The 16107-nt window shown below is 32.4% G+C and overlaps 1 long non-coding RNA gene across 1 annotated transcript; it reads right to left on the bottom strand.

Moving 5' to 3' along the window:
* Nucleotides 1–2490: 2490 nt before the first annotated feature.
* On the bottom strand, nucleotides 2491–10220 carry LOC129924174 (uncharacterized). The gene is made up of 7 exons (XR_008776149.1): nucleotides 10108–10220; nucleotides 8055–8194; nucleotides 7113–7249; nucleotides 6143–6304; nucleotides 5508–5614; nucleotides 4592–4689; nucleotides 2491–3743 (listed from the first exon to the last, which is right to left on the bottom strand). It is a non-coding gene; the product is annotated as an uncharacterized LOC129924174 (long non-coding RNA).
* Nucleotides 10221–16107: the final 5887 nt, after the last annotated feature.

The raw sequence follows: 16107 nt of genomic DNA on the forward strand, positions 1-16107 counted from the left end.
AGAAACAGTACATGAGAACTTAAATGAAAAAAAAAAAATAAGAACATTGGAGGTAGGAGACAAGGTATTACTTTTGGTAATTGACTTAAAAAACAAATTAGGAACACAGTGGAAGGGTCCATTTGTTGTTACAAATAAAACAAGTGAAGTAAACTATAAGATTTATATGAATGGAAAAATAAAAACATATCATATAAATAATTTGAAGTTATACAATGAGAGAAATGAAAATCAATTTCAAAATTTGGATACAGAAGTAAACAATGAAAATCAAACTCAAAAGTTAGATACAGAAACTGTGGAAAATGAAAATCAAGTAGATGAATGTTTAATTGTTTTAATCAATGAGGAAACTAATGAAAATGATATTAAAAATATTCCTATACTAGAAACTAAAGATAATCAAACATGGGAAAAACTGAATTTAGAAAATTTATCTCCAGAAAAAACAAAAGACGTAATAAATGTAATCAGTGATTTTAAAGAAATGTTTTCCAGTTTGCCAGGAAAAACAAATATCATAAAGCATGACATAAAATTAACTAGTGACAAACCTATTTTCATGAAGCCTTATAGGATTCCATTACACTTACAGGGAAAAGTTAAAGATGAAATAGACAACTTATTAAAACTAGGAATAATAGAACCATCCAATTCAGCTTATGCTTCACCAATAGTTATAGCAAAGAAAAAGAATGGGGATATAAGGTTATGCATAGATTATAGACAGTTAAATAAGATAACTGAATTTGATCCTTACCCTATGCCTAACATTGATGACATATTACACAAATTGTCCAATGCTAAAGTATTTACAAAATTGGATCTGACAAAAGGATATTGGCAAATTCCTTTAACCAATAGAGCTAAACCTTATACTGCATTTATCACTCCTTATGGAATATTCCAATGGAACTTTATGAGCTTTGGGCTTATAAATGCTCCAGCTACCTTTAATAGGATGATGATGTCGGTTATAGGTCATAGAAAAAATGTAATCTGTTACTTAGATGATATATGCATTTTTCATAAGGATTGGAAAGAACATTTAAAAGGAATTAGGGAGATTTTTGAGTTAATTAAACAAAATGGTCTAACAGTTCAAGCAGAAAAGGTAGAGATAGGCTTAGAAGAAATCACATTTTTAGGACATAGAGTTAAAAATAATACTATCAGTCCCATTGAAGATAATGTAAAGAAGATATTAGAAATAGAAATACCAACAACACAAAAACAGATTAAATCAATACTAGGGATGATAAACTATTATAGAAAATACATACCAAATTTAGCAGAGATAGTTGATCCATTAAACCAGTTATTAAAGAAAGGACAGCCTAGAAAAGTGACTTGTAATAGAAAGTGTGTAGAAGCTATAGAGAAAGTTAAGCATATTTTTTCTACAAATTTGATATTGAGATTACCAGATGTTTCTAAAATATTCTATGTCACTACTGATGCTTCTGGTAGTGCTATAGGAGGTTGTTTGATGCAACAGTATGATAAATTACACCCAATAATTTATGTAAGTAGGAAATTATCTGATACTGAGAAGAGATACAGTGTCATAGAGAAGGAGGCTTTAGCTGTTGTTTGGGTTGTAACTAAGTTGGAAAGCTATTTACTGGGAAACAAATTCATATTGTTATCTGATCACAGGCCTCTAAAGTTTATGCAAGAAAAAAGTATTAAAAATGGTAGATTATACAGGTGGTTTCTAATTTTACAAGAATATAATTTTCAATTAGAGGCTATTAGGGGAGAAATCAATATTGTAGCTGACATGTTGTCAAGAGTTACAGTGAGATAAACTGGTGTAAATAATGATTATTCATTTTGATTTGTTTATGCATGTATATATATGTATATGTTCTAGTCAATGGGTATGAATAAGTTGTTTATATATGGATACTTTTGTTTTTTCCTTTAAAGGGAGATAACTCAGTAAAATATAAATTGGGAATTTTATTAAATCAAGGGAGATAATTATATATATAAAAAATTTTCAATAATTAAAGTCAAAGGTGTAAATTAAAGTAAGTATGATCATCTACAGTCATTATTTTTTTTTATATAATCATTATCATTCATTAGTAAAAGGCTAGGTCAGTTTGGAAATGGTAAGTGGAGAGAAAATATACTTATTGGTACCCAACAAAAAAGTTAGGTAGAATAATTTGGAAAGCTGTTTTGACACAAATATTACATTTTGTCTGACAGGAAAGGTTTGGTGTGATGTGAGGCTATCAAGAATGTACTATAGCCAATGACAGTATTTACTCTGAAAAACTCTGTTTTATGTCTGTGGAATCGACAAAGGCATCGTCGTATGGGGACTGTATACATGTCTTGATGGACTTAGTACTATTGGTTGGTGAAACTATTACACTGGACTATACTATTTTATCGTCAATGACATGAGTGATGATTAGAACACAGTATACCAGATGTTTTCTTACTAATAACTGTATTGGAACTGTACATATTGTTTTCTTGGTGTCAACATTCAACTACAGTGTGAACTTTGTGACATAGGAACATGGACACCACCAGGAACTGATGAAGATGGGAAACATGATGATGTCCATCAAGATCAAGATATATGTTTGTTTTGTCTTTCCCCAAAATTTTGGCCATGTATATTGTACAGACATGACAGTAGGGATAGTGTTTTAGACTGAAAAAAAAAATTGACAAAATTTTTTTTTGATAAAGGGGGGAGGAAATATGTAATGACACAAGATGCGTAGAAGTTGATGTGAATCGGGTTTTTCCTAAGTAATGTGACGAGTAAGAACAGAGTAGGATGACGAACAAGAAGAATAACGGACAAGACGCCTAGGAGGACGACGCTAGGCTAGCAACGACAGAGGACTGTGCCCTTTTTATTGTTCATTAAATTGTTGAAGTTATCAGCCTGCGTTATTAAGTATATTCTTGATTCATTCTGTTGTTGTGTCATATGGACTCGCATGCACCATTAACATATATATACTCATCAACAAAATAGACCATCAACAATGTACAGCAATACGAATCAATGGATTGTATTCTGTACCAACTTTCAATAGCCTATCTTATCTTTCAATTAACATGCAAAAACAATTTAGCTCTATAAACGTTAGCTCTTTATCTATAAATGATTTCAATTAACATGCAAAATAATCTTTACATTAGCTCTATATCTATAAATGTTAAATTTGTATATTTTTAATGACATTATATTCTGTTCTTATTTAATGTGTCACACTTTTTGTCTTGTAAATGAAATAAAATGAAATACTGTTAATTTCAAACTTTTTACAATTATTATTTGGTAGATAAGAGGATGAAATGACTAGCGGATGAAATAACCAGGGGATGAAATGAACAGGAGATGAAATGACCAGGGGATGAAGTGACCGAAGATGAATTGACTGCGATGAAGTGACTGTGAATGAAATGACCGGGAGCCATTTGTATCAGTCTTCTGCTGTTTTTAGTGATCTTTAGTTCCTAAAGCTAATTATATTTATTTTCTAAATCTGTGTCATGCATAGTGTATGAAATATTTAGATATGTAAACAAAAAAATAATCTTGAGACTCACATCCATATTTGTGAATCAGCTTAAAGTGTCAAGGCTCTACATTCATAAAACAATGATTTGACTAATGACTGCATAAGTATAGAGTGGGGGTTGGCGTGATATTGTTATTGTTCAACCATTCCAGTAGATTCCCACCCCTTGTCAACCTGAAATAACTATGAAAAGAAGGTTTTCCATCTGTCATGATCTTTCCCAGTGAAAAGAAAGGTCATGTTGTCTCTCACAACAGTTTTAATATAGTCAACTAGACTCTCTGAAGTGTCTTTCAGAGTTGCACTAATATTATAGAAGAGCAATGCTAATTTCATTTCACAGTTCTTTAGTATGGGACAATCTATCTTTCACAAATTAATCACAAGCTAAAGATAAGTATTGTATTATTCTTACACTGTAAAACACTAAACCTATTTTTTTGTTTGTTTGTAGATTTAAGATTTTGGTTGATAAATTTAACATTTAAAGCTATAAGCTTTTCTTTTTTATATCTTATCTTCTTATCTTATATTATACAGACCTTACTTCAAAAATGTTATAAATAGAGATTGTTAGAGGGAAGCACTGATCATGTTAATAACACTTAAAGTATATAAATGTTTGCATCAGTCAAACACACCAGCAGACTTTTTAAAAATGATATTGAATTGCTCATGTTAATTAGTCACTTAATGACTTAAGAAAAATGACTATTTCCTCCCATCCCAAACCTCATGGAGGATGGGAGAGTATGGTGGCAGATTTCAAACCCAGAGCTATCAGCCCAAAGCAGGCATACAGTTAGCATAATTGTACTATAAAATTGGCTAACTTTGGCAGACTCATTCCGTGATTGAAAAAGATTTATTGAGAATTTAAAGAACTAGAAATCATTTATTGTCATTGTCTCTCGGAGCATTCTATCAAGTTTTGTTTTTTAATAGTTAATCTACTGTTTAGTTTATGTACTTTTGTTGCAATGCTAAATGTCTTTTGATCTTGAAGTCTCTAAACCTAGTATTTCACTGACCTAGTTGTTGGCCTCACTGCTGTTTTTTTTAAGACTGTTCTAGTATTGGTATGTTTCCTTGAGTTGAGGAATCCAAAGCAAAGGTGTTCATTTATTATCTGAAATAAAGGTTAAATAGCATACAATTTCTATTTTTGTTCTTATTAAATTGGAAAAACATTGTGGTGGTGTTTTTTTTAAACTCCTGAAAAATGACATACAAAAAAACAACAACATCCATTTTGATCAAACAGGTCTTATGTCTGCTTGGTGGCACATGATCTATTATCTACTCAGGGATGTAAGACATCCTCCATCAGGCATTTATCCTATATGCTCTGTATATTGCTGAATTGTTCACTTGTAAGGTAATTTGTTTGTTATGTGTGCAGCATAGTGTGAATGTGGAAAGGTGCAAATTTGTGTTGAAATAGGAAGAGAAGAAACCGAAAAATGGAGTGATTTAATTATTATTATTATTATAGCTTTTATATAGCGCTACTTTCATGCTTATAGCATGCTCAGAGCGCTTTTGGTCCAATCTCATTTGTGGACCGGTGGGGGTGGGGGATCTAGGAATTGGTTTTCCGTGCTGCCTTTAGGCGCTCAGTAATCACAACTCTGCCCGAGTCGGGTGTCGAACCTCGAGCCCCCTTCTAGGTAGCCAAGCCAAGTTCAAGCGCACTTGGCCTCTCGACCATGCTTCCCATTGACATATTGTTGTTTGTTAATCAAGATTAAGAGTCTCATCTGCTCGTAACATAACTAATTTACTGACTCGTTTTAGGATTATTCATTTTTAGATTAGAATCAATGTCCAAGCACTCATGTACTATCCATGTAACTTTTGCTTTTTACATTAGGTTACTAATAGTTTTATCTTTCTACATGGCTGTTTCTTTGGCTACAGATTCCTGATGACCAAGAAACAACTTACTTGCAAATGTTCATATTCTTTGCCTCTGTATGCTGGGTAACCAGTGACAAGATCGAATGTAGAGTGCAGGGCATATGCTGGACTTAATTGGATTTGAACTTTTCTACCTTTGAAAAAGAAAAAACAATTGTACTCAAATCTAGTTTAAATTTGATATTTACTTAACACACTAAAATATTCAGACAAAATTATTCATTCAATTTATTATCTTCATTATTGTCAAATAGTTAAGGTTATGTTTGTACGATTTTCTATTTCATGTCAACTGGAAACATTTTAAATTTGAAGTCTACTAGAAAACATTATATGCTTTTTGTTACCATGGAGAAACTTTTTACTTGACATTTAATTGAGAACAATGATGAATGTGCTTTTTATCTAAAGACAAATAACTTAATAATGCAGCCAACTATTGATTTGTAGAGAAATTTTATACCGCCAATAAATATTTTTTTAGAGCTGCACATGTCTTGGATTTCCAAACTAAGAAATGCATATTGTTAAGTAATTTACGTGCATACCCTGGGACCCAGGAGTAATCCAAATCTAGTTATTTTATGTACTGATCAAAACAATATGATTTTAATATTGATATGCAATGATATTCTACGCTTAGTTGTAAACAAACTACTCACTTTATCTGCCTGTCATATCCAACATTGCACATGGAAAAGTGTTTGAGATGAACCATAGTCGCTCTACGACTGAAGGAGGCCAACTTGAATATCCAACATTGCTACATACCTATCATCAGCTTGGCCCAACTTATGATCCTGCCCTGGTCATCATCAATCTTTCTGGATAGAAATAATCAAGTAATTAATAATGTGCATACAAAGATACTAATTTTCAATTAGTCATCAAAACTGTACTAATTTTCAAGTCAACATGCACCAATTAAATATTAATAATTACCAAAAAATGGACCCTAACCTTTAAAATAAATCTTTGTAACACAATCTTAAGGTTTAATTTTTTCCAAGTTATTTGTTAGCTAAAATATTTATTATCATAGACAACTGAACACTCCTGGCATCTGACTTACAGGGAGACATTGACTAACAAAGGATTGCTATCTATTCTGATGAAAATCTGACTGAAATGAAATTATGTTTCATAGTTTAATAAAGAAATTTATTTCTGGGTAGATTTTTGTTTGGTGTTTGAGAACCAATTTATTTGTAACCATTGCAGTATCTTTACTTGGAAGACACTTTGACCAAAAGTAGATACCAGAGGATAATAACTAAAACCAGTTTAGAATTAGGAATTATACTCACTTCAAGTCAAAAAAGAAATATACAACCCTGATATTGAAAAAAAAAAGAAGCATAATTATAAACTGTTTTAACCCTATACGACATGTATCCCAAATGCTTCAATACCTATTAATTTTTTTCACACATAAATCTTTCCTTATGAAACGCTTACAAATGGAGTTAATGCCACCTGAGGTTTTCAATTTATAAATCTCTATCCCTACTAGTGCTAGGTGAGTTTTTATTAATATAAAAGTGGCAGACTTTGAAAAAAAAAAAGGCAGCAGTCCATCAAATATTGAATCTAGCTAAAAATACCAAACATGAAATGATAAAGCTGAAATACTTATAAACTTGAGCCAGTGACCAAACAGCAACTGCACAGTAAATAGAATCCTGAACATAAGCTATTCTATTTGTATTCTTGTCAGATCCAATAGAAGGAAAAGATAGGACTCTGGTATCGCAAGATTTTATTTTTTACTGGAGATATAATAAAATTCAAATTAGGAACATTTGTAATCAATACGTACATTTTTGAGATAAAATATATTAAATCATGAAATACTGAATTACAATAAATTAACAAAAAGAGTTAAAAAATGATGGGTGAACTGTTACCATGATTGTCCAGAGTTTCATATCCTGCCATCCCAAAGGAGATTTGGGGTTGGATGTAATAATAATGAAGGAATGCCCAAATGTTGTTTTTTTATTGAAAATCATTTTTTTGCTCTGCTTGAACTATAATATATCATGGGCATTTTTTAATTGTCTTGAGCTTTGCTAATACCAGCAAGTGTTCATTTTGATTTCTTTATTACAGTAGCTTTCTTGTATACACAACTTTTGATGTTTTATTAGTTTTTCCTTTCCACTTTGATGTTTGTGCTCTGGACTCTTGATCTGGTTGTTGACTGAATCAATCATGTCCCAATGTAGTCCAATTAACCTAAATTGACTGTACTAGTCATATTGATAACTACTAAATTTAATATTAGAGGAATAGAAAAGTACCAGACATAACTATTGGCTATGGGTTAGTAGCACCTTTTCATAGCAAAATTTTAGGGGCACAGACAGAGAGACAAGTTAAAAAGTGATTTTGCTAAGAAAAAACTCAAGTTTATAACATATGTATATTTTAAAAAATGCTATTTTCTCATTGGGCTAGAGCGAACTTTTATTACTAGATCACAGTGATGTTTTGTTAGTGAGTTATGGAGATGTTTTGTTTAATGATTAAAGCAACGTTATTGTATGGAGGTATTGTAAATAAAGAACTTACAGAGCATATAAAAACCATTAAGTTTTATGTTCAGCATATGAGGTTCTTTTTCTTTTGTTCTTTTGCATCTGGACATTGTGTCTTCATTTTGTTCCTTTGTTTACTGTAAACGACTGTCAATGAATGACTGGTTCAACAATCTGTACAAAAGAATAAGTCTAATGAAAGGAAATGGCATTTCAATATTCAAGATCATGTCTTAAAACCCTGAAATGTGACTATTAGTTAAAGTAAATACAAATGATATCCATCTTATTCATGGTTGTGTAAACAATAAAATATTAGAAAAAAGAGCGGCATTTATCTTTTTCTCTATTTTTGTAATGAATTTTATAAACTCATGAATGTTGGTAAGGTTCACAGTTTAATCCCCTACCGTTAAAACAAGATAATTAACTTTGAACTTATTAAAAAACATTGTATCAAAAACAAAATTTCTAAAGAAAAAAAAGTAAATGTTTCCAAATTAAATAATTAATATCTCCATCTCAGTGGTGCTTAAAGTCACAATGTCAAATTTTTTGATGGTATACAAACATAAGAATTCATTTATTTTTACAAACTTCACATGTTGCAACTTAAACATCCAGACAACAAAAGAAAATGAAATATATGATATGCGCTATCAAGTGTAATAAAGTCCACTGTTCATCTTGACTGAGTTATTTAGTGTTTTTATATAACAGCTGAACCCAGGGACAATTAAACTTGATGAGAAACCAATGTAGTTTCTAAAGAACTAGATTGAATAGAAAGCTGTAACATATATTTGTGAGCTCATTTTTCCTAAACTAAATGTTGTGCTCAGAAGACAAAGATTTTCATCTATTAATGATGTCATCATCATGTTTGTAAATAATATTTTTTTTAAGCAGAAAGATGATTAATTTTACACTATTAAGTTAACAGTATTCATAAAATTGAACACAAACAAAATAATTATTAATGAATGAAAGTATTTGTTTAAATCATGTATGCTTTAACATGAGTGGGACTCAATGTTGTTAATACTTGTTATATTTGAGTTACATTCCTTTGTCATTGTTAGTTATGTGTCCTTTGTTGCGAACAAGCAGTATGATGTATGAATTAAATGTCTATGTCCCCACCCTTTGTGACAACTGTCAGAACATTTAATCCAATAACTATTTATTGAGTTGAACTATGAGAAAATGAGAATTTCAAAGTGTAAGTAATGCATAGTAAAGAGAAAGTAAAGTTCCTCTTTCAGACCATACAGTCTATAGGGCAGATGATGTTAAGATCATCTGTTTCTTTGGCCAATGGTTAACAAGCAGGGTGTCATGTGGCCAGCACAACAACAAACCGCCTTTACTTTCCCCAACTAAAGTCAGATGCCCATTAGAGTAGGGGCGCCCTAAAAATCATGAAGCTCAAAATCCCAGTTTTCATAGAGATTCAAACCAGGACCTCAGGTTTGGAAGCCATGCGCTTAACCACTCAGCCACCACACCCCCCTAAGTAATGCATATTGACATGAAATAATTTAAAGTTGAACAATTATCTCAAGTGTTTGATTACAAAATTAGACAAAAATTAAAGTCTGCTTTTCAAACTAGTCAAAACAAATGCAGTCTGGTAGGTGGGGAACAGAAAGTGGTAGCTACTTCATTTTACCACTATTTGTACACACTATAAATATAATTTATGTATCTTATCTTATCTTTTGATAAAAATCTCAACTGCATTTCTGCATTTTTAATTGCACATCAAAATTAATCAAATTATGTCTGTAGACATCTAGAGCATTTTTCACCACCTACCACGGTAATTTATTAGCCCCATCACGGACCATGCAAGGATAAATATCTACATCATGCATGGCAGCATGTGTCATGATGATAGATAATAGATCTCTATGATTGTAGGTCTAGTATCAAATTTAACGAGTAACAACATGATCTGCTATGGCTATGGTTATAGATCTAGATGATTAGATCTAGATCGATATTTAGGCTGTATTTTAGATATAGATCTAGATCTATATATATATATCTAGATTCTAGACATCAAGGCAAATCAAGGTAATGACCTGGTTTATTATTGATTATTGTGTTATCTCGAACTTGGCCGTGTGCAAAAGAAACGAAGCTGCATCACTGGGCATCAGTCGAGAGAGAAAGAAGAAAAAAGCTACCCTAGGCCCGGGGTCGGCAACCTGCGGCTCGCGAGCCACATGCGGCTCTTTGGACGTGTAGCTGCGGCTCTTTAGTTCCATACGCAAATATTATTTATTTTATCGAAACATTTTTAAAAATAGTTCTGAATCGTTTAACGAGGATTAGGTACCGATGAGATCTCTCAGCCACTTGTACTCGATTTTCATAACACCCCTCCCCCATTACACGCGTCGTCACTGTCGTCAGTCCGTCGGAAGTTCTCGACGGAAGCTCTCGGTGGAAGCTCTCGAATGACACCGTCTTCGAATGTTTCTATGTAGGTTTTAATTCGCATTGACGCAAGACAAATTGACATCTTTACCTCGTGCTTTGACTGTGACGGATAGTTTGTTGTTTCAACTAAATGAGTAAGAAGCGAATTATCTTCAAAGTTATCAGCAATCTACAAGTAATGCTAACCTGCAAGCTTTGTGGTACAACTAGAAATTGCACAAAAAGACAAACCATTTAAAGATGGTGAGTATGTCAAAGATTGCTTCCTGCATCTGAAGAACTGTTTCGTGATTTCAAAATAAAACAGAAATCTTAAAAAAAAAAGTCAAAGATTTGCCACTATCCGCTGAAACAGAATAGCTAATACAGAATAGCTAAAATGTCTTCAAATGTAACATATTTAGAAGATATTCTACTTTCTTCTGTCTTATCACTTGCTAATTAAGACACGGCACAAATTGCCAATTTGGTCAGGTAAATGTCTTCCCAAGGTCCAAAAGAAGATCTACTTGGATTGTTACCGCTCTCGAGACAAACTAGAAGGGAAGATAGAGCAAATGACATGCAAAAATACTTTGAAGACATTAAGATCAATTTAAATAAAATTGTTTAAATAGCAACTGATAAAGCCAGAAGTATGCTAGGAAAAAATAAAAGGGCAACTTGGATTTTTGGGAGTAAAATAAACCACCAAATTTGTACGTTCTCTCTGACTACTACACCAAGAAGCGCTTTTCCTGTCAAAATAGTTGAGGGCATGAATTCGGTAATCAAGATTGTTAATAGCACTTTGTCAAAAGCACTTTGCCATCGTCAGTTTAAAGAATTCGTAAACGAAATGGAGACTCAGTATTCCGACCTCCTTCTTCCCAATAAAAAGCTTTGACTTTCCAATGGTAAGGCGATAAACGTTTTTCTAAGTGCTTGAAGGAAATAAATACATTCATAAATGAAAAAAGCCATTAATGACCCTGAATTAGAGAACGACAAATAGTTGCAAACACTTTACTTTATGGTTGATATAACAGAGAAATTAAATGAGCTGAATCTAAAACTGCAAGGAAAGGAAAACCCATCCTATGTCACCCCTATGCTTTTGTAGAAGAATTGGTTTGTTTTGAAGAAAAATTAATTCTTTTTGCAGTGATATTCAGAGCGGTAAGTTACTTCAATTTCAATGTCTAAATCATTATCGCGATAAAATCAGTGCAACGTTTGACAAGAATTTCTTCAGCACAGTAATAAAAAAAATACAATCAACATTAAGACATTAAGAATTGATACTAGATCTCTAGAAATGCAATTGATCGATTTAAAAACGTAAGCTTTGTGGGGTGGAACATGTACAGAGTTGAAAAGCAAGTTGGAAGTGTTGGCGGTCTAGAAATGTATGTAACACAACAAAAGTGGACAGTTTTAAAAGAAATGCCGCGAGTTGATTCAGCGCATGGAATAATCTTCCAGATTGCTACTGTGAGGTGAAGAAGTTAGCATTTGGAATCCTGACTATCTTTGAATCGACATATTCGTGCGAGCATGCGATCTCCTACATGAATATAATGAAAAGTAAAGTAAGAGGCCAACTAGCAAATGAAAATTTAGAACCGTGTTTGAAACTAAAAACAAGTTATGAGCCAAATGTATTTAAACTGTCTAAAACAATGCAAAGCCAACGCTATGTTTGCTTAGTTGTTTGTTATTGAAGTACAAGTTAGTGTTGTAAAAAAATGTTTAACGGCTATAGTTGTTACCGAAATAAAAAATAATTATATACTAATGTCATATATTATCTAATCTGTTGTGAAAAACACTACTTATATATAAATTGGTTTTTTTTTTTCATTAAAAAATTAATTGTGTGAGTACTATATATAATTGGCAAGAAAAAACATTGTGGCTCTTTAAAAACTTAGAAATTTTGTAAATTGTTATTTTTGGCTCTTCCGACTCAAAAGGTTGCCGACCCCTGCCCTAGGCCTAGGACAGATGCATATCTAGATCTATACATGCACGAACTGTGTCAAACTCTGCCACTCCAGAATATAAGGCTTAATCAGTCACACAAAATTCTGCCCCATCTCAAAATGAAATCAAAGCCACTGACTCACCTGTCTTCCCGACTCATTGTCTTCCGAGACAATATCTAGATCTAAATCTAGAATCTAATTATAACTTAAAATGCACGTGATTTGTTGGAGACACGGGGAAAAAAGTTTGACCTAGATCTACTTTTAGTGAAAGCAAACGTGTACCTAGATCTAAATCTAGATACTTAAGTATTAGTATACGAGACTAGAAACGCTAAATCAGGTTTCTCTTATATTTTAAGAATATGCAGAAAAAAATGCAGATTACAAATATGTAATTTGATTTCCTCGGAGATAAATAGTTTTTAAAATATATATTTTTAAGTTTTATTTCTTATTACCATATATTGTCATTGGAAATACGCCATTTTGGTTTTAAGGCTTAATACTAGACTATCTCCCTTGAATTACTTGCCAACATTTTTCTGTTGCTGTTTTGTCTTTCTTTCTAGCAGCTATTAGATCTAATATTAAAATTCATTTAAAATGATAGCATAAGAACAAAAAACTTTCTTAAAAAAAAGTTATTGAAAAAATGAAGAAACAACTTCATCAATTTATTATTAACATTTTTTTAGACCTTCATTTCAGTAAATACACTTAAAAATGCATAAGTTGACAGCATAAGAACAGAAATCTCTTTAAAAAAAAGTTTAATATAGATTAATTAGCGTGCTTCGTATTTTGTTGATATAGATCTAGATCTAGCCGATTCTAGCCATTATACTATAATGGCCTATAATGATTATAGACCTACCTATTGGATTATTGGAACAGTTTGGATTATTTAATACGCAAAGGTAAGGCACTTTTTTAAAAGAAGAAAATAGATTACCCGACAATATGATACATGATAATCTGATGATGATACTGATTAAGTACTTTAATTTAGTAACATAATAAATGATAGATGAATAGATCTAAGATTCTAAGAGATGTACTATTGGTTTAGTATTACTAGTATTAGTAATATGAGTATGGCAGTGAATGTCAGTGTACACTGACTACGTTGATTTGTTCCCATCCCATGTTATCATGATCAGAACACCCCTTCTTTTCTTTTTTTTTTTATTATAATAAACGTACCTCATTTTAACGAACAATCTAACACTTTTTTTTTTAAAGCCCGTCAGCCTCTCTTAGATTGAAAGTGCATGGCCCTCTCTCTCTCTCTCTGTTTTGCTCAATGGAACAATTTTTTTTTTTACCTGCGCATTGTAATTTCTCCCACTCATTAAACTTTTGACTTGATTTGGAAAGATCAGTTTCATATATAATGGGCCTCCGACACATACACGCTCTCATATTTTGGGCCCGTTAATTTTAGTAGCACTTATTTAGGCCTACTTATCTGCTCCTCACCCCCACCACCACCAAAATGTTGGTCCTTCGTACACATTCCCTTTCCCATTTCTTTATTTTACTTGATATTTTGTTTTCTAAATAAAATGTTTGTTTGTAAAATGTTTTACATGTGTCGGATGTTCCTTCAGAGTTGAAGATAGTTTACTTCCTAGTCCAAACCTCCCACAGGACGACGGGGGATGGGAGCGGACAGGATTTGAACCCTCGACCATGGATAAATCCGAACGACAGTCCAGCGCGCAAACCGCACGACCAGGCAGCCATCCAAAAAGCAATATCAATTCGGTTTTATTCATTGTAATCGTTTATTTGACCCCATTTGAATGTAGCGAAATTACAATAGATCTAGATTATTACTCAGCACTGGCTGCCTAAACATCGTTTCCATCCTCATGCAGTGTAATGCAGGATGGCTGGGAATGGAGACAGGCGGGACTTGAACCGTGACCTCCGTGCCGCTTGAACCCGGAACCAATAAAACCAACAAAAACCTATTCTTTATCCAATAACGTTTATTACTCCCAGAGTCGCCTCTTCTGTCTAGACTCATAGTCTAGACTAGGGTCTAGATGATCTAGTCTATTCAAGTGCTATTTGAGATGTTAACTTTAGTTAGAGTATTTGGTTAAATGTGTACATAAAAGAGCGGGGGTACATATATAGCCTAATAGAGGAAGACCACAAAGAGGTTTAGTAGCGTAGCAAGGTAGCCTACGAGTGGGCCCAGGAATATCTTGGTTGTCACCGCCTCCCCCAATGAGACAAATGTAGTGTGTGACAAAAAATTGAATTTATTGGTGCATTTACCAAAAGACATTTTAATGCAGTAGCAGTGTAGCCCCCTTTTTTTTAAAGATAAGATAAGATAATTTTATTGATTCAATCAAATGTAAATGTAAATTCAGTTTGACTACAATTGACAACCTCAGCGTAACTACTTTACAAAAACAAAATGGATGAAAAATTCGAACAACATTCACACACGAAAATACATACACATTCACAACCAGCGCTTTATGAGTTTGACTTCTATGTACTTTAAAATAAGTAGGGCTAATTATATCAATTACGTTTGTTTCAATTAGGAGTCCAGCAAGTAATAGTGTCTTTAAAGTCATGTTTGTACAATTTCTTAACAGAATTAAACGACTTAAAAATGTTTCAAATTAATAAAGAAATTTTTATGAGTTCTATTTCCCATTATAGACATTTACATTCCTAAAACACTTCTAGGTGTAAAACTATTAAACATTGCTACAAACTAGTATCTGATTCGACGTTCATTATTTTAACAGTAATTAAATCTAACATTAATCTAATAACATTTATCTGTCCTTCTTAGAAGAAATGTCAGTAACTAGTGCTTTTGTCTGTTTCTCATCAAGTGAAGCCAAACTGCTCTTTATCATAAAAATTTGTAAATAACTTTTGTTCAATCGAAATTTCAGAAATTTCAATCGAATGATCGAAAAAAGTGAGACAAAGTGAGAGATCATATGCATACTGTAAAAATGTTTCGAAAACTAGATGATATAATGTAGCTATCATAAAAAAAATGAACAACCTGATCACTTATTGAACACAAAACTTGATATGTCTTTATGAAAGGCTTCTTAAATGAATTTGCATCTCTGGCAACATCATCTGGATGAGACTAGAAGCATGTTGACATCATTCAATTCTTTGCGTTTGCTATTGAAACAATGACATCAATAGTTCGTTTGGATACGTTGATGTTGAGATTCTTCTCTCGAATTGAATTTTTTCTTCTTGTAATTAGTGGTAGGCTCATAAAATTGTCTTTTAACCTTCTGCAATTGTGTAGAGCAAAAAAAAATTATTAACAGACCAGCTACTTCAGCAGCCTCTTTTTTTTTTAACACTCTGAAAGTCATTTTTTAATAATTTACTTCAGTCAAGAGCCTCTTGAGTTGACTATCTGATGTATGTATTTCTCGCTGCTCGCTATCCAACATTTTTGACACAACATTGATTGCTCTTACAATATTGTACTAGACAATAGGCAGAACAAGATTAGAGAATGTTTCTTGTTGTCCTCAAAGTGCTGCAGCTCGTTAAGTACAGTTCTTCATTTATCAAACACAGCTGAAATTCAGTTAAGATCTTTCAACTATTTGATGTGTAAGTGCTTTTTTAAATTTTATTTTAAATACAGGAAAAAAAAAA

The sequence above is a fragment of the Biomphalaria glabrata genome, unplaced genomic scaffold (genome assembly GCF_947242115.1).
Source record: "Biomphalaria glabrata unplaced genomic scaffold, xgBioGlab47.1 scaffold_19, whole genome shotgun sequence".
Taxonomy (NCBI): Eukaryota; Metazoa; Mollusca; class Gastropoda; family Planorbidae; genus Biomphalaria; species Biomphalaria glabrata.